Below are 19321 nucleotides of genomic sequence, written 5' to 3' on the forward strand. Positions count from 1 at the left end.
AGACTCTAAGATCTATGCGATTTCACATGTAACATTGGTATTTATATCACCATTTGCTATAATTTTTAGAATACTGGATGAACTTTTAAAATTTATTATATTCAGATAATAAACATTTCTCTGCTATTAGTAGCTATTTCTTATTTAGATGGACTGATGGGCATTAGATATTTTGTACAAATTTGTGTGTGTCTTCAAGTTGTAGTAGTCTAAGGAACAGTTGAATGGACACAAAAAGCAGAATATGTGTTATGTAAAGACACAACCAAGTGTGTAGTGCTAGGAATTTGCTAAACACTCTACTAGATATTTTTCACTGAAGCCTTAACACAACTCTATAATTTGAGCATCATTACTCTTATCGATAGAAGAAAAAAAACTGTGCCACGACTTTAGTTAACTAGCCCCATCTATCTAATTTAAGTAGCTGAGAATTTGAACCCAAGTCTTTCCAAGCTGAGAAGAATTTGAACCCAAGTCTTTCCAATGCAGTGGTTTTCCCAATTTTTAGTAAACAAGCTACTACTTTCAGGAATTTGGTTCAACCACAGGTCACCAGGACTCTTACAACTTAACAGTGTACTTAAATCAAGCCTCGGTTTTTGTGTCCTGAAAACGTATTTGAAAGAGAACTTCACTTCTGTAAACAGAAAACTAATATCACTTGCCAAAAATGTATTACTAATTAGATAAAAGTCTGTCCATATAATTCCTAAGATCCTTTCACAAACTACTACGGGTAAAGTTGCAACACTTTGAATAACACTCTGCTTCCCACCAATACAACCTTGCTCCAGTTGCTAATATGGAATCGGTAACCCTCAGGCCTCCCCATTTCAGGTAAGGCCAACTCTTTCCCTCCAGGTTATTTAGATCAGAGCTATTGGAGTCATCCTTGACTTGTTTCTTCCTCTCACAGCTTATATCTGATCCATCAGCATTTTCAAAAAAAACATATGCCTTCAAAATATGTCGAGAATCTGACCACTTCTTACCATGTTCATTGCTACCATGCTAGTTCCATCATATCCATAATAATTTCAGATCATTTAAAATGCTTTCAGACTGGATTTCTTCCTTCCACCTATAACTTCTCTACAAAAATAGGCCTGAAAACTATACTAATGTTTAATATCATTAATTATTTTATTATATAGATTAATGGTGTTTACATTTTTTCTGAAATATTTTATAGCTGATATAATTTCCTGGTTATTTCAAGTATTTTATTTACTTGAAATAAATTTTTTTATTTATTTTATTTCAAGTATTTCCCTGTTTCCTTTTAAAGGGGACAGGCATTATTTTTTATTTCATCATAAAAAGATGAGAGAATTTCTCATATGACCAGATAGGTTTATTTAAAAAGAAAAAAAAAAAAAAAGGCTCAGATGGGAATTGCTACTAATAATTGCATGTTCTTAAATGCTGACTCATGATTTTGATGACTTACTAAGTCAAGAGATTGGATACTTGGCATTTCTTTCCTCACTTAACATCTCACATATAAAATATTCATCTTCAGAATCTTACCTAAAGTGCATACATGGTCTTGAAGCCCAAAGAATACACTAAAATAATAAGAAAAAAAGATGCATTAGTTTTGCCCAAGGCATAGCTCAGGCCTTCTTGTTTCCTTTGTCCTTTGGAAATAGACCTGTAAGTTCCTATCTCTACATTTTGTTGAGATCCATTTTTAGAAGGGTGTCATGTGTAGCCCAAGATATGAGCTTGAAAGTTGATATGAGTGGTGCTTTGTGACAGAACCACAGATGTTCAGTACATGATATATTTATTTTTTACCCCAGTGGCCCTTATAAAAAGGGCCAGAAGACCGGCTTATAACAAGTCAACTAATGACATGATATAGAGAGGCCCCTGGTTCAGTGGCTGTTATTACAGCTGTGTCCCATTACATATTGGATACCTAGAACATGCTTGCATTCCGAATGGCATTTATCTTTTGAATTTCAAACATTCCTGCCATAAATAAGGATTTTCTGCTTTTCAAAAATGTTTCACAGTTTAGTCTAGGGAACACTCAAAGGTTGCTTTTACTTTAATGAAATTCCCCCTTTAAAGATTCCTAGAGGTAAGATGAGCATTTTCTGAGCGCTTAACTCCACAGAGTCTGTGTCACTCTCCTCTCTGCCCATTCCTTGCTATTCCTTTAGCCTGCAGAGGTGATAATAACTTGAATTTCACAAAACCAGCAGTGTGGGGACCATATGAGAGTTGTCTGTGATCATGGCTTAATAATTCTCTCTTTGTTACTTCTTCCAGCGGGAGGTAACTTAGTCTATCATAGAATGATGACCTACACCAGTGCTGTAGGCAAAGTAAGATTTCTATACATATTTAACACATGGTACATATGTAGTTAGCAACAGCTAGCATTATGTCTTAAATATATTCCAAATGAAAGCATGGAAGAGTGAGGACCACCCCTTCCCTCCCCAAGGACCTGATCACAATACGAAGGAACTAAAAAAGACTTGTGCAATGAAAATATAATACTGAAGTTTGAAACCTCATCAACAGCTATGTGAGATGACCCCACACCAGAAATAATAACCACAATTATTTCTTGCAAAAATAAGTATAATGGTCCGTCTCATCTTTTCAAAGTGGAACTAGCTGCTATTAATCAAGCGTGCGTTCGTTTCTTTCTGGGACGTATATGTCTCCCGTCTTGAGGAAGGAACCGTCTAACGAAGGAAATTCATTATGCGTGTCTGTGACTCCTGGAGAAACTCAATCATTTTCCTTTTGTTCTCCAAATAACCATTGGGATGGTGGGAGATTAGCCTGCATAGTTACTGAAAGGGTGGCGACTGCTGCCCAGGAGTAAGCTTTGCTCTACTAGACATACAGAAAGCAGCTGCCTTTCTCCTGCAGTTGGTGCCAGGCAGCTGCTTTTATAGTTGATATTTCTTTCTAGGGCCTCTCAGCCTAGCTAAAGTCACCTGCACAGAGACTACAGTGGTTTTTTTTGTTAATGTTTATGTATTTATTTTGAGAGAGAGAGAGAGTGTGTGTAAGGGAGGGGCAGAGAGAGAGGGAGAGAGAGAATCCCAAGCAGGCTCAGCACTGTCAGCACAGGGCCCGATGCAGGGCTGGAACCCACGAACTGTGAGATCAAGACCTGAGCCAAAACCAAGAATCAGATGCTTAACTGACTGAGCCACCCAGGCACCCCCAGAATACATGTTTTTTTTTATTTTTTGTTTTTGTTATGTATGTATGTATGTATGTATGTATGTATTTCTCAAAGGCTACAGCCAGAAAGCTTCATAAGACCACTATAATGAGCAATGCAGAAAGCAGAGTAGAAAGACATTTTCCTTGAACGTTGTATAAAGAGCATGTTCTTGTGTTGGGGTGTTGGGAAGCGGGGCCAAGGGGAAAGCGCATAACATATGTGATTGAGTGTCAGTGAAAAGCACCAGACTGACAGGTGGCAGGATGCACGCAACGTGGGAGAAATGTCAGAGCAGCTTGAGTCATCAACCCTAGTCCTGTAAAGAGGAATCACCGACACAATGAGAACCAAAAATATACCAGATGAATGAAGTTTTGTATCTGTTAACAGTTAAAAGGAAATGTTCCTATTAGTCATGGTTATATTTGTTGACTCAAGTTAAGATTTTAGTCTGGCCCATTCTATCTCCATTTTCCTCCTAGAATTTTAATAAAGAGGATTTGTACAAGCCCAAATTGTGAAGAGATCTATAAGATGGTTGCCTAAGGCACCAAAGAAAATAATTCTATCAATTTATCTTAAAGCTGTGTACCTCTATTTCCTCTTTTTGACATAGATTTTGATTTTATAAGTACTTTTTGGGAGAGCATTTATTGAATCATATTAGTGTGTGTGTGTGTGTGTGTGTGTGAAGAAAGAGAGAGATTTATTTTAAGGAACTGGTTCATGTGACTGTGGAGGATGGCAGTTCCAAAATCTACAGGGCAGCCTGGCAGGCTGGAGACTCAGGGAAGAGTTGGTGTTGCAGCTGAGTTTGAAGGCATTCTGGAGGCAGAATTCCCTTTTTCATGGGAAATACTTCAGTCTTTTCCTCTTAAGGCCTTCAAGTGAATATATGAGACCCAGCCACATAAAGGAGTGCAGTCTGCTTCACTCAAAGTGATTTAAATGTTAATCTCATCTGAGATTAACACCTTCACGGTGACATCTAGACTTGTATTTGATTTATGGCTTAACCAAGTTGACATATAACATTAACCAATATAATTTCTATGGCAATAGTGTGTGTGTGTGTGTGTGAGTGTGTGTGTGTCCGTGTCTGTGTGTCTGTGTCTTTGTGTCGTGTATGTATGTGATTGCAGTCTCTCTTTTGAATGAATTTCTAGACCATATGCTTACGGGAAAGGCCAGGATTTGTTCCACAAACAATAATAATCTTTGGATTTCACCCACTGACCATGTTGTTCTCTTTCTGTGAGTCTTGATTCTTCTTTGGGAGGCTTTTCTTGGGCTTTTCTTGGAATACAGTGTCTACTGCGTCAGAGAATATCCTCTCACCTAATCCTATCGCAAATATATTGAGTTTCAAGAGCTCCTTTCAGCGACCACTTATCAATAGCAATGTCGTTGGTGGAAAGGTGCATTATTTATAAATGTGTTTTGCTGGTAAACATTTTCATGCCAACATACTTTTGGAGGTCACTTTCAAATGTACCTCTTTGGATAGAATTTTGGAAACAGCATGAGATTTGATGAGACAGTCTTTACCACACTTCTTCCCCTCTTCTGCTTTTGAGGGGCATACCTAAATCTAGGGCAGTGTTGGGACTGCCAATAGCACCACTCAGAGAGTTTGTGCATCATCCTTGGGTGGTTCTATGACAACCCTCAGCTCAGTGACTCTTAAACATGGAATCGCTTTAACAAATCACTCAGAAGCTTTTCCACACACCAGTATATACCCACATCAAGCCAATCCTACACGTTTAAAGTCTCTGAAAATAAAAGTAGGGATCCCTAACACATATAGTTAAAACATACAGTTCATGTACATTTAAAACACTCTATAACTGAATGTGTCAGCGAGCGCTTAGAAGTTGTTGGGAGAAAAGTCTTTCCCAGTTGCAGGGCTTCAAGACAGGCAGAAAATCTGCAGCCCTCTCACATTTGATGTCTTTACTCTGAGTTTAGATGAACTGCCTGGCCTGAGGCCATGCATATTGAATTTGTAGAAATGGAAGATGGGAAACCTCCATTGAAAACTAGATTTATGTATATTAATATTATACTGGCTTCAAAAGACAATGCTTATTTTTCTAAAATCCATGCAGATTTTAAAGATTGCCATTATTTTATCAATATTTTCTGATCCACTTAATTCTGAAGGATTTTAACATCCACTTGTATTTGGTTTCCTTCCAAATTCTTGTAGAGTAATGCTGAGTCAATCAGTGTAATATACAGACCCTCCCCCAAAGTATGCATTAACTAGGGTTGTGTTATTTTTTTCTTCTGCATTTTGGTCAGTCTTTGCTGTTTTTAAAGTTTTTCTTAACATTTGGCTTGTGAAGTGATTGCATTATTATCGCAATGAAATGTTTTATTATTCAGTTGAATTCCAGAGGTGTTTATTGAATATTGCTGTGCAATCAACATTGTGCTATGTATTGTGGGGGATATAATGCTAATTGATACATGCTTGCTCCCCTCCCAGAATATATAATTACTTAAACATTTAACCAACTAAATATGGTTTGTGCGGTTGGAATATATCAGAATAGAGAAAAGGGTTGATTATTTCCAGTTTGGAAATTGAGAGAGATTTTATTGAAGAGGGGGGTTTTGAAGTGGAGAGTGAAAGATAAACAAGGATTTAATAGGTGCGAAAGGGAACAAGAGCATTAAAGATGAGAGGCCAGGGAGGTAATTGTCTCTTCCGGCAAATCCAGTCAAGTGAAGCACAGGAAAGGGGAACCCTGAGTGGGGGGTGCGGACTGGAAAGGTGGTTTGAGGTCTACACTCTTCCAGGGGTATTCAGTTGGACTGAAGCAGACATACACTAACTCACCAGTATTTCCAAACAGACGTAGTCAAGGATATAGAATTTAAGTGAAGTAAAGGGGCTATGGGCACAAGAGCAGATACAGCATATCTTGGCTTTCCTTTGTACTCTGACTTCCTGAATTCCTACAGGGCGATAGCCTTAGGTGACTTTCTGTGCCACTAGGGTCCTGCCAGACTTGGAAGTGCATGCTAGTCTTGCTGCACCACTGCTCTTTAATTCTCTGTTCTGTATAATGCATTTGGAAGAAAAACAGAAAAAAAAAAAAACAAGAATTTGTGCTCTTCACCTTAGGGGAATATTTACAAATATATTTGTATATATATTTGATATATATTTCTTGCATGTCAAGCATGCACGGGATTTTTTTTTTTTTAATATCTAGTGGTGTTGTGTATGTTATAGATGATTTGGGAAAGGATTAACGGAAAGGAATGAAGAGTCTCTCTTCTGTAGAAGAGTGATATGATCTGACCTGTGATTTAGGGATATAAATAAAGTGGCAAGGGAGACCAGTTAATAAACTAACAGTAACCGAAATGGGGGACCGTAAGGTCTGAACTAAACCTGAAGAAAGTAGAGAGATGACCTTTCAGAGGTAAAAATCAGAATGTACCAATTAACTAGATGTGAATTAAGGAGCATGGGGGAGTTGCAGGTACTCCAGCATGAAAATAATAGAAACAAGTATGAAATAAAGCATGATGAAGCCATTGATTAAGATAAGGAAAGAGGAAGATTGCATAAGATAATTAGAGCATTTTATTTTATTATCGCTTTTTTTTTAATTTGAGAGATAGAGAACATGAGTGGAGGAGAGGGGCAGAAAGAGAGAGAGAGAGAATCTTTTTTTTTTTTTAAGTCTATTTGTTTATTTTGGGAGAGAGAAACCATCCAAGCTTGTGGGTGGGGGCAGAGAGAGAGGGAGAGAGACAGTATCCCAAGCAGGCTCTGCAAAAACCGTGAGATCATGACCTGAGCCGAAATCAAGAGTCAGGCACTTAACTGACTGAATCACCAGGTGCCCCAAGAGAGAAAGAATCTTCAGCAGGCTCCATGCTCAGCTCAGGACCCGACTTGGGGATCGATCCCACAACCCAGGGATCATGACCTGAGTGGAAATCAAGACTAGGATGTTCCACCAACTGAGTAACCCAGATGCCCAATGGAACATTTTAGAATTGATAACAAGGCAAAATGCAGGTGGTTCGTCCAAATGGTCATACAAGCAAGCAGTTGACAGTCTGATTCTTGGGGAAGAACTTAAATATGAGTTGTGCAGTTGGGAGTCATGAGAGTTGAAGAGAAAAAAGAGTATATAGAATATAGAATTAAAAACTATATAGGTAGGCCCGAAATAAGATCTTGGGAACAGCAACCAGTAGTTACTAAGCATAGGAGAAATAGCTGACTTTAGAATCAAAGGTCAGATTTCATCTAGGAAATAATCATATGCAAAGTTATTTATGAATTCATTTTTTTTGTCCACTTTCTTAGTCCTCCTCAATAAATCTAAGTTTTACGAGGGCAGGGGATTTTTGTGCACTTTTGTACATGGATGCATTGCTGATATATTTCCTCAATGCCTGAAACAGAATGGATATTAAATGTCTATCAAATGGATATATAGTCACGCCCATTGATCGACCAGCACAAGCTCTCTCCTGTTTCTGTGACATCCTTTCTGTCTTCACGGGTGTCTCTAAATTCAAGTTGTCATCATGATCTCTCATCCGGCCTATGACAATAACCACTGGTTTGGAGTCGCTCCTCCATTTCATTTTTTTGCAGAATACTTTAAATCTGAGTGCTTTACTAGGGTTTGCAAAGCTCTCCGTGACCTGCTCCATGCTTACTTGACTTTTAATGCCTTTCCACTTTATGCTCTATGAATACAATTTCTTGTACTCTTCATAAACTCTCTACTGTGTCATGCCATTTAAACCATTTGAGCTATTTCCACTTACAGGAAATTCTGCTATTTCCTTCCATACTTGTTCATTTCTCATCTCTCAAAAATTAGTCCATGAGTCACCTTCCACCAGAAGTAATGGGTAGTACTTCCCAATGGTAGTAAGCAAGCTCCTCCCATTCTCCCACAGGAATCTGTTCACAGCTCTGTCACCTGCTTATGCCCAGTGCTGTGAGTCCTCAAAGGCAGGTACCCCATCTTATCCATATCTATTGAACTATGAAGAAATCATGACAAGACTAATCTTAATGAATAACGTTTTGATCATGTCAAAACTTACCTGCTCGAAAAACTCTCATAGCTCCCTATCATTCACAGAAAACAAAAACAAAAACAGAACAAAACCTCTTAGCCTGAAATGAAGACATTTCATAAGTGGGGAAATTTATGCAAATCTCCGACCATCATCTCCTTATTACAAAGTGAATTTAAAACTTTCTTGTTCTCCAGGAAGTTTGGCAAATTTGGTGACCTTCACCTGAGATACACTTTTTAAATATTTATGTGTCCAAATGTCTTCCATTCTGACATGCCCAGATTAAATGCCAGCACCTCCATTATTTTTTCTCTAATTTTTCTCAGCTAGAAGTCATTGTGCTTTCATCTGACCTTCCAGAGCACTACATTAGGAGTTAGCAGTATCTCTTCTGGTGCTCTTCTATTCTAATTTTCATTAGAATGATATTTTATATGCATTTAATCTTCCCTACTGTACTCTAAGATCCTGAGGGCATGATCCAGGCATGGCCCACATTTGTCTTCTTCAGAGGCTCCCTTGGTCCTTATCCAAATAGGCACTTCTTGATACTTTTTAAGTGAAAGATATCTAAGATGGAGGAAGGGATGCACACAGGATTTAAGTACTAGAGGTTTCACAGAATTAGATCAGAATACAAAAGCTACTACAGTTGGTAGGTAGTTGGGGAAGTATAACATCATCTGAGACAATTTAGAATGAAATTTGGGGACAAAAGCTGGATTGCAAATGTTAAAGGACATGCTGTGTGGCAGGCCCTCTGCTAATCCTGTTATTCATATCAGTTAATACCATTTTTATTGAAAGAATTTCCTATAAAGTAGAAACTATCATTTCCCCAGTATTTCAAAGGAAGTTGTCGGCACAGAGCCTGATGCGAGGCTCGAACTCACAAACCGTGAGATCATGACCTGAGGTGAAATCAAGAGATGCTTAACAGACTGAGCCACCCAGGCGACACTTACTTACGCACATTTAAATAGAACGGCCTTCTCTTTGCTCTCATATCTTAAATTTCCCTGGAAGATTAGCTTCTCTACTCGTTTAATGAACATAAACTTAACTATCTTTATTTTTCTTGTATTCATTATACAGGAAACTTTGTTCTAGGTCCACTGCTACTATATCTACTAAGGAAGAATGGGCTAGTATCTTAGTATTCCTTATCAAGGTGTATGGAGTTTCCTTAGTACTGTTAGTCATTGTTTTCTCTAGTTTAGTATTATGCAGCCACACATTCAAAATTACTAGGGGAAACTTGTTGATGGGGAACTTTGCTATCTTTTATGTCCCTCTACTTAATACATAAAGCATGGGGCGCTTGGGTGGCTCAGGGGGTTAAGCGTCCAACTTCGGCTCAGGTCATGATCTCACCATTTGTGAGTTCAAGCGGTGAGTTTCAGCAGTGAGTTCGAGACCCATGTCAGGCTCTGTACTGACAGCTCAGAGCCTAGGGCCTGCTTCAGATTCCATGTCTCTTCTCTCTGCCCCTCCCCCGCTCATGCTCTGTCTCTCTCCATCTCTCAAAAATGAATAAATGTTAAAAAAGTTGTTTTAAGAATACCTAAAACACAGTAATATGAAAAAAAAATTAAAAGATGAGAAAAACAAGTGGCAGATTTTAAGACTGGAAATAATTTCTTTCATAGAAATTTTTTGTATCCTGGTCAACTTTGATCACTGATGCTGAAAAGAAACGTAGTTTCTAAAAAATCAACATTTAAAGAGTTACTGGGCTTTAGTATCAAGTCCATTGTTTCTACAAGGCAATTCTCTGTGATTCACTTTTAGCTTAGGAAATTATCTGAAAGCTTTGTTCAGTTCCAAAAATTTAGAACCTTATGGCACAGAGAAGCAGAGAAGAAAATGTTACTGCAAATTTCTTCATAACTAATGATCAACCTGGCTTGAGAAATTCAAATCAAATTGGGATTGACATTTGACTGCCTTGGAATGAAAGACTGATCCATGTGAAGTGTTTAGAATCAGTCAACCCCTGTGGACTCTGCAGATAAGATAACAGGATATATCAGGAGAAGACCCTAAGACAACTCTCAGTTTCACAGGTTATAACCTAAAGCTTGAAGAGGCCTCAGGTATAGTTTTGGACTTGAATGGCTCTATAGTATGATGGAGCACATCAACTATTTCTGGCAGTTCCTGGTCACCCCCGTGCTTCAGCTCAGGCTTCTGTATTCCCAAACATATTTTTAAAATAAAAAAAAAACCCAAACCATAGAGTGGCTTTTGTTAATACCGAGCGCAGACTTCCTATTTTTTTCTAACGCAAAAAGCTGCTTCATTGGCCTATGTGCCATGTCTAGGTATGCTCCTAACCACTTCTTCAAACCTGGCACCATCTAAATGTTGGGTTTGATTGCCAACCTACGAAAGAGAAGGGAAATCATGAAAGAAAAAATTAGCAAGTGTGCGCAGTTCCAAAATGTGTTCTACAAATGTGTTTTAAATCAAATGAATCATCCTTTGGCACACAAGCTATTCACTTTATAGTCATTCATTTGAACGGCTTAGTCTCTGTCTCCTGAAGACTGTGGTTTGCATTATTCTTGATGAATGAGACAGTTACCTTAAATCATAAATAAAACAAATAGAAAAACTTAACATCTGACTCTTACCAAAAGGTATGTTATCTCACTTTGCACTGGCAATATATTTTAAAGGGAAGTATTCAGAAAATCAGTTTAAACCACAAAAAGAACCCAGGGTGTATCTGTATAGAACTGCTGCATGAAAAAAGTGATTTGATCAAACAGATGTATCTTGATTAAGAAAATATGTGGTCCTCCCAAATATTTTATCACTTTGTTTTTGTAGTCCTTTTACTCCATCAAGGTGGTTTCAATTCTTTTTTTTTTTTTTCATTGAAGTATAGTTAACATACAATGTTATATTAGTTTCAGGTGTACAACGTAGTGATTGACATTTATGTACATTATGAAATACTCACTTTGGTAAGTCTAGTTACCATCTGTCACCACACAAAGTTATTATTATTATATTAATATTATTGACTGTATTCCCTGTGCTGTGTTCTGTGTCCCCGCGTCTTATTTATGTTATAACTATAAGTTTGTAACTCTTAATCCCCCTCACCTTTTCACCCATCTCCCCACCCCCCTCCTCTCTGGCAAGTATCAGTATGTTCTCTGTATTTATGAGTCGGTTCCTGTTTTGTTTTATTTGTTTGTCTTGTTTTTATTCTTGTATCTTTCTAATTTGATTCGTTTGGCACAAGTAGAATCCATGCTGTATAATATTCATATTTTTTCTTGAAATGAATTTTTATTAATTTCAAATCTTTGCAAGAATAAAGACTTACAGACGAGTACTATGTAAATATTGACCTTCTAAGACATAAATTGGGCTTTTTTCTCATCTCCTTTGATGTTTGCTTTTAAAGAAATTGTATTGTTCATTTATAACTTCTTCAAAACTATTTTTTAAACTGATTCTTAGGCAAGATAAAAACTTACTACAAGCATATAGTTTCTTCCTCATTTCATGTAGGCTATCTACATAAGCCTATATGTATTTCACATCTCTTTCTAACATCTGCCTTCCCTCATAAAACAATACTTTGGGAGTAATTGTTATGAAATGGCAATGTGGGAATGGAGGAAGCAAGAAACAGAAGATCTCTGGGTAAGCCCACTCATTTCAATTCCTACATGACAGGTGTCTCTTTCGGTGAAGTCTGTTAGACAGTAGGATACCAAGATGTCATCACCTTGCTATGAAGGAATCTCTCCCAGAAGCGACTTGCTTATCTGCCTTCTTTTCTGATTCCTACTGGACTCTAATTTTCACTCACCATGTGAATTGACAAGAAGGATTTATTCAGAGATCTATTTTAGCTCACTTTCAATCCAATTCCAGCCTTTTATTTGTGAGCTTCTATAACATGTTACCCCAAAATAGAATTAAATTTCACTCTGTAAAACTTTGAGAGCTGTAGTATGATGAAGGTGTAATTACACGGCTTTATTCATCCTAGGTACAAGAGTTTTACTCTAAGATAAGATGGAGTCATTTGGTCCAATTATTATGATACTATATAGTATATAGTATATAGTACTATATATAATAAATATCAAGAGGTTATTAGGACAATAGAAAAATCTGTTAAAAATGAGTTTCCAAACTAAAAGCTAAAATGTGTAGTTATTTTTTTATTGCTTGGGAATTGGCAACTAAGATCACAAAATAGTACAAAAATGCAGTAAGTATACCACATTGAAAAGAAAAATTTAAAAGTCAGGGCCAAATATATCTTGGAGATGTTTTAAATGGCTCAAAATGGGCCCACACAGTATGGAGACCTACAAAATCTTCTGAAAAAGGTCATGAGTAGCTACAGATAGCCAGCACACAATTCTAAAAGCAGATATCAGCCAAGAAAACAGTGGAACTCAACAAATACAGTGCAGTTGGGTGCACAGTAAGTGTGAGCTTTTTCATTTATGCATAACCTCTTCACACCACCACAAGACCAGAAGAGAGGAAGAAGGAATAAAAGTGCCAACCATTATCTCTCAAACCCGGAAAATTGCCATGTTATACTGGGATATATTGGGTAGTAATAGTTGAAAATAACAGAAAAGTATGAGATATTCCAGCAATGTCACCAGAGAATAAGAAGGCAAGTTTCAACAGATCAGTGGAACTCTGTTCTCTGTTTTCCACTTAAAAAAATTCTATGGGTCTGGTATGCATTGAGATGCCTGCTTCTTGTTGAGGGCCCATTGTCATGATACATTTTGGTATTTGCTTGGGAATCCCCAAGAATGGCCAAGTAATGAAACACCTCTGCTTCTCGAACCTGAGGATGCTGCATTCTGAGCATAGGAGAACCAGATAAAAATTATTAAAAAGTAACCATTTGTGTCAGAAGAGTCACCCCTACTTAGAGTAGACAGAAAGAGAGACCTCACTGAACACAAGTGATGCCACAAATCTTCCATATAGTATCACAAACAGTCTCATCCCACTATAACAACCCTAGTCATGTTACTCAATTCCCAATATTATCATCTGTATTACAATTTACAACATCAAGAGTGAGTTGGAGACGTTGATAATGCTGTAGTAGGAATATATGCATGTGCGTGTTAGCTCTGTGTAATTGTTAACTTGCTATGTTTTTTGTGTTTGGTTTTCCTAAGCTCAGACCCAGTGGAGACTAAAAATTCCTAATGACAGAGTTGGCTATTAACTAGAGCAGACATAAATTGCTTAAGTGTCTTGAAAATCTAAATAGAGCTCTAGACAGACTTGGCTGTCATCAGTATCCCAGATAATCTTCATAGACTCAAGGTGTCTTAGTTTGTATTTTTCCAGTAGATGTTGAGATAGAATTTGAATTCAAGTTTTTTATTGGGGAGATTATCCCAGGAGACACAGGGGAGTATTAAAATGAAATAGGGAATGAAGGAAACCACCAGAAGGTGAGGTATTGGTCAGGTTACCCTTTAGGAAACCAGAAATTAAGTCTGCTGCTGAGCCTTAAGAGCTGGTGTAGCACATTTGCTTTAGAGTTATCCCTTCCAAATGAAGAGGAAGCTTGGGTATTTACACATTAACTCCCTGTCAGTCCTTGACTGAAAGCTGTTCCAAGGATGAGATGTAATTGAAGGAGTACTAATTCTTAAAACTTCCAGCCTCAAGTGTTTGGCAGAACTGACTCTGATGCTCAGAGGAAGCCCTCCCAAGTAGAGTAAGTGCTGGCAGCTTGAAATAGAAAAGTTACCCTACGTTTGTAAATTCCAAAGGGATATTATTCGGACACCAACAAAATACACATTAGGTATCCTGGATGGGTTGGAGTACTTCAAACCAGTTAGTGTTTAACTGAGGTAAATAAGTTCCATATGCATTTAAGGGAACATGGGGTATCAGTAATTTGTAAAGAAATCCAACTCTAGTGATGAGAGTGTTTTCAATCTCTATAAAGGCAGACTCCATCTGCTTTTTACATTGTTTAAACCATTGTACCTTCCACAGTGCCTGGCATGTAACAGATACACAAATTCTTTGGGAATGAAATAATTTTATGGTATTTACTTTGATATTTTTTACTAAGGAATTAATCAAAGATACACAAAAGGGAACATTTAAAGAGATATTCTTTACATTATTAATTTAGAAAGTGCCTCAGAACAATAATAAGGAGAGCTTTAAGACTAGTTAGGATTATTGCTTTATTAAATGAAATACAAATTATATTGTCTTAAGTGTCTTTCCAGAGAACTACAATACTTCTTTAGTCTTATTCAGAGTAGTAGGAAAGAAGAATATGGGGTTAATTGTAGTTATTAACTGTTTTTCTTTAAAAAAATGACCATTTTTTTTCTCTTCTGTAAAATAGAAACAGAAATTATCTCATTATTTATATTGCAAAGGATATTGGTAGGTATGAATGGAGGGATTCAAATTAGAGAAGTATGTTAAAATAAGGGGAGTACCACCATTTGCTAACTGTTGTTTTAGCTGAGTTTCTTAATAGTTTTTTGTTGTTGTTTGTTTATTTTAGAGAGAGAGAAAGAGCGCGAATGGAGGAGGGGCAGAGAGAGAGGGAGACACAGAATCTGAAGCAAGCTAAAAATTCCTAATGTCTGAGCTGTCAGCACAGAGCCTAATGCGGGGCTCGAAGTCACGAACCACAAGCTCATGACCTGAACCAAAGTCAGATGCTTAACTGACTGAGCCACCTAGGTGCCCCTTGTTTCTTAATATTTTTAATTCAAGGTTTCCTTTTTGTGGAATCAGAAAAAATAATTCTCATTTTTTAAAATAGCTTTTAGAATTAAATAAAAGAATGTGTGAGTTTAACATAAAAAATTGATCAGCAATTGAGCATTACATAGGAAATGTATATATATATATATGATATACATGTATATCCACATATACATATAAATGTATATGTATATATACATGATATACCATATATATGTGGAATACATGTAAATGTATACAATAATGCCCCTTTATCTGTGGGAGATACATTCCAAACCCCCAGGGGATGCCTGAAGCCACAGACAATAACAAACCCTATATATACTATTTTTTCCAATGCATACATACCTGTGCTAAAGTTTAATTTATTATTAGGCAGAAAGAGATTAACAATAACTAAAAATAAAATTGAACAATTATAACATAATAAAAAATATGTGAATGTGTCTTTTCCTATCTTTCTCTCTCTCAAAATTCCTTTTTGTACTGTACTCCCCACTCTTTTTGTTTGTTTTTAAGTTTATTTATTTTGAAAGAGAGAGAGATTGATATCAAGGCTGGGGCAGAGAGAGAAAATCCCAAGCAGGCTCCATGCTGTCAGCTCAGACCCTGACATGGGGCTCAAACTTGCAAACCAGGAAATCATGACCTAAGCCAAAATCAAGAGTCTGACGCTTAACTGACTGAGACACCCAGGAGCCCCTGTACTCACCTTTCTTATGATGATGATGTGAGATGATACAATGCCTATGTCGTGAGAGGAAGTGAGGTAAATGACATAGGTCTTGTGACATAGCATTAGGGTATTACTGACGTTCTAATGATAAGTCAGGAGGATCATCTGTCACTGGACTATGGGTGACCACAGGTAACTGAAACCATGGAAAGCAAAACTGCAGATAAGATACCTATATAAATGGTACATATATATTTGTGATAGTTGATATGTTATATATTTTAAATATATTGCGTAGTGCATGCATGTAAATATGTGTTTCTGTGTAGAACTTTTAAGATTATTGCATTCAATGGGGTGCCTAGGTGGCTCAGTTGGTTAAGTGTCTGATATCAGCTCAGGTCATGATCTCACGGTTTGTGGGTTCAAGTCCTGCATTGAGCTCTATGCTGACAGCTCAGAGCCTGGGACCTTCTTTGGATTCTGTGTCTCCCTCTCTATCTCTGTCCCCCCCCCGCCCCCCGCTTGTGCTCTGTCTCTCTCTGTCCCTCGAAAGTAAATAAATGTTAAAAAAAATTTTAAAAAAAGATTATTGCATTCAGATTTTATATTTCATCAGTGTTCTTTTTGTAAATATCAACTGTGGGTCTATAATTTTTCACTGGCATTGGATTTCTGATGATTCATGTAGTTTAAAGAATTTGTGTTCAAATCTCATAAAATATTTGGACTCATCATAGTTTTTTATAATTTTATATTCATTTTGATAATTAAAAATATAAATAGTTTATCTATATTACATATCTTCCACCTATATTTGGATTAAACATGTGTTGATTTAAGGTTTCAAACATACCAGCGAAGTCAACACTAAGTATTCAGAAGCTGGTTTTGCAACTGGCACTCTTGGGATAGTTAGTCATCAATATTACTCGCCTTTTCCTTAAATGAACATTGGTAGTTAGCAATTTGTAGTCCATAAGGACCTTTTAATTTATCTTCAAAAAGTTACTTTGAACATATGTTATTTTGTTGAATTATAGATGTTAACTGAATAAATTCTTTGGTTGCATGTTTTCTTCCTACAATCGCTTGATTGTTTTCTTGTGAAACCCTGCTGACTTCATGGAATGTGTTGGAAAATTTTTCTCTAAATTTGCCTTTTGCGTCTGTAGTTTTTGTAGTCACGTCTCTTATTACAAAGCTTAATTGATATAGGTTTTAGAACAAAGACATAGGTTTGCTGTTGTTCACACTTGTTTTCTTTGGGTTGATTTTTTTCTGGTCTGATTTCATGATCCACCATTTCACTAGAAGCTAGTGGTGAATTACCAAAAGAACTTACCAATGTGTTTGTATACATTTTTTTTTCTTTTTTTTTTTTTTAATTTTTTTAACGTTTATTTATTTTTGAGACAGAGAGAGACAAGGCATGAATGGGGGAGGGTCAGAGAGAAGGAGACACAGAATCTGAAACAGGCTCCAGGCTCTGAGCTGTCAGCACAGAGCCCGACGTGGGGCTCGAACTCACGGACCAAGAGATCATGACCTGAGCCTAAGTCAGCCACTTAACCGACTGAGCCACCCAGGCGCCCCTACATTTTTTTTTCTAATTCATAAATGAGAAGAACACAGGCATTATATTGATTATGTGTAATTGGCTATGCATTTGGATGCTTAGCATGGAATACAAACGTAGTGGAATATTCATTCCACATGTACTCATTTGCAAATTTTATACATTGTGTAGGACCCAATATCTGGCCTTACAGAACTCTTGTTTCAGGATCCCCTTTCAGAGTATTAAACCAAACCATTATAGCCTCAAATCAAATTGACAGTCATTTATTCCCAAGGTTAACAAAAAAAAATGAAAGTACCACACGTTAACCATCCAGGAAAGTAAGATAGATACATAGATCCATAAATGCATGTATGAAAACCAACTGTGAGCCTCCTAGATTGTAACTGGGATAGAAAAACCCAGTTGTGTTTGGAGAATGGACTGCCAGGCATCCCAAACCTCAAGTTTGCTTTGCCTCTAGCATTTTTCCCTTATTTTTTTCTAGCTAGGTGCATTTTGAAGGAAATTTAACTTGAAAAGCATGTTTCTAAAGTGAAACCACAGACTGAGCAATGTGAATAGTAATGATTCTTGGCTTATTGTTTTTTCAATTCCAGAAGGAATCTGACAGACCAAGTCTGTAACAAGTAATAATGCCTATATAATGGTTTCACACAGATGTGTCCTTTTTTTTTCAACAAACAAGCCTGAAAATTAGAAAAAAATAATATTTGGAACACAGTAGAAAAATGTTTAAAATTATTCAAAGCCATACAATTAGTGTAACCACTTCTCAATATCAGTAACGATGTATACTACTATTATTCATATATACGTATATATGTACATATATATATATATATATATATATATATATATATATACCTATTCTTTTATATATATGTAACTTTATTGGAGTGTGTTTTATGTCTCATGAAATTTGCCCATTTCAAGTGTACAATTCAATAATATTTAGAAACTCTTCTGATTGATGCAACCATTGCCCTACATCAGTTTTAAGATACTTTTAACCCCCTAATAAGTAAATGATGAAATTATCACTGCCTTTGTTGAAGCTTTTTTTTTTTAATAGAAATTCTAATTTAAGAGTCTTTATGTTGAATTTAGTTTTTCACAAATAAAACAACACAAAGTGACTTGAGTTTAGTTCACAAGCTGGGGAATGAATGTTTAGAATTTTTCCACACTTTAGGTAAAATATACCGTCTTCCTGTGCAAACTGAAGTTTACACAGCTCTGTCTAAGAACTCTTGCTCTGTGTAGACTAAAGACTGTTAGCTATTGGGAATTGGAAATGCAGGAAACTAACTACACACATTAAAACGAAAGCCAAATACTTAACAAGTATTACTATTTTGGTATCCACATAATTTTCTTTTTAGCTTTACTTATGCAGTCCAAAAATGGAACAACTTAAATCTTTTTTTTTTCGAATAAGCTACAATTTTTATGTTGCATGTGAAAATTAATTTGCTGTAGTCCTTAAAATTCTAAGGTCATTCATGTGGAGTTTACATAATTGCAAAAATATGTATTGATGCATTTTCCTTATTTGGATGGACTTGAGAATTAGAATTCTTCCAAAACTCATGCTAGCTCAAAAGGTATTTGACAAAAATTCTTTAGATAAATTAATCTTGTTCCTGGAGCTAAAGAGGTCAAACCACAGGCATCATGGAAATTAAGCAGCAGGTAGTCTTCCTCTGCAATTTCCCCTTTGTTTTCTGCTTATATTTTTTTAGAATCTGTTTGTGGGGAATAAAATGTTATTTATTGCAATTAAATGTTTTCATTTCTTAATCAAGTGATATGAGGTAGAGAAAGGGAATTTGGGGCAAAAAGAGTTTGGGAAGTATTACTAAATGCAAGCATGAACAATGCAAATGTTACAGCCAAATAGAAATTTTTCAGGCATGATTGCTTTTAGAAATCTGTAAGTCTCTGCTGGTGTGGATTTTGTTTGTATAAATATGCAAACGTACCCGAATTAGCATACTTCCCACCTGCATCCTTCAGACAGCTAGACTACAAA

At 36.5% G+C, this 19321-nt stretch overlaps 1 protein-coding gene across 3 annotated transcripts in view; it reads left to right on the forward strand.

Annotated features, from left to right (window-relative positions):
- The window catches only part of EPHA3 (EPH receptor A3), a 346338-nt gene that overhangs the window by 236733 nt on the left and 90284 nt on the right, over positions 1-19321 (forward strand). The gene's annotated exons all lie outside the window — the stretch shown is intronic.

This window comes from Panthera leo, chromosome C2 (genome assembly GCF_018350215.1).
Source record: "Panthera leo isolate Ple1 chromosome C2, P.leo_Ple1_pat1.1, whole genome shotgun sequence".
Classification (NCBI taxonomy): Eukaryota; Metazoa; Chordata; class Mammalia; order Carnivora; family Felidae; genus Panthera; species Panthera leo.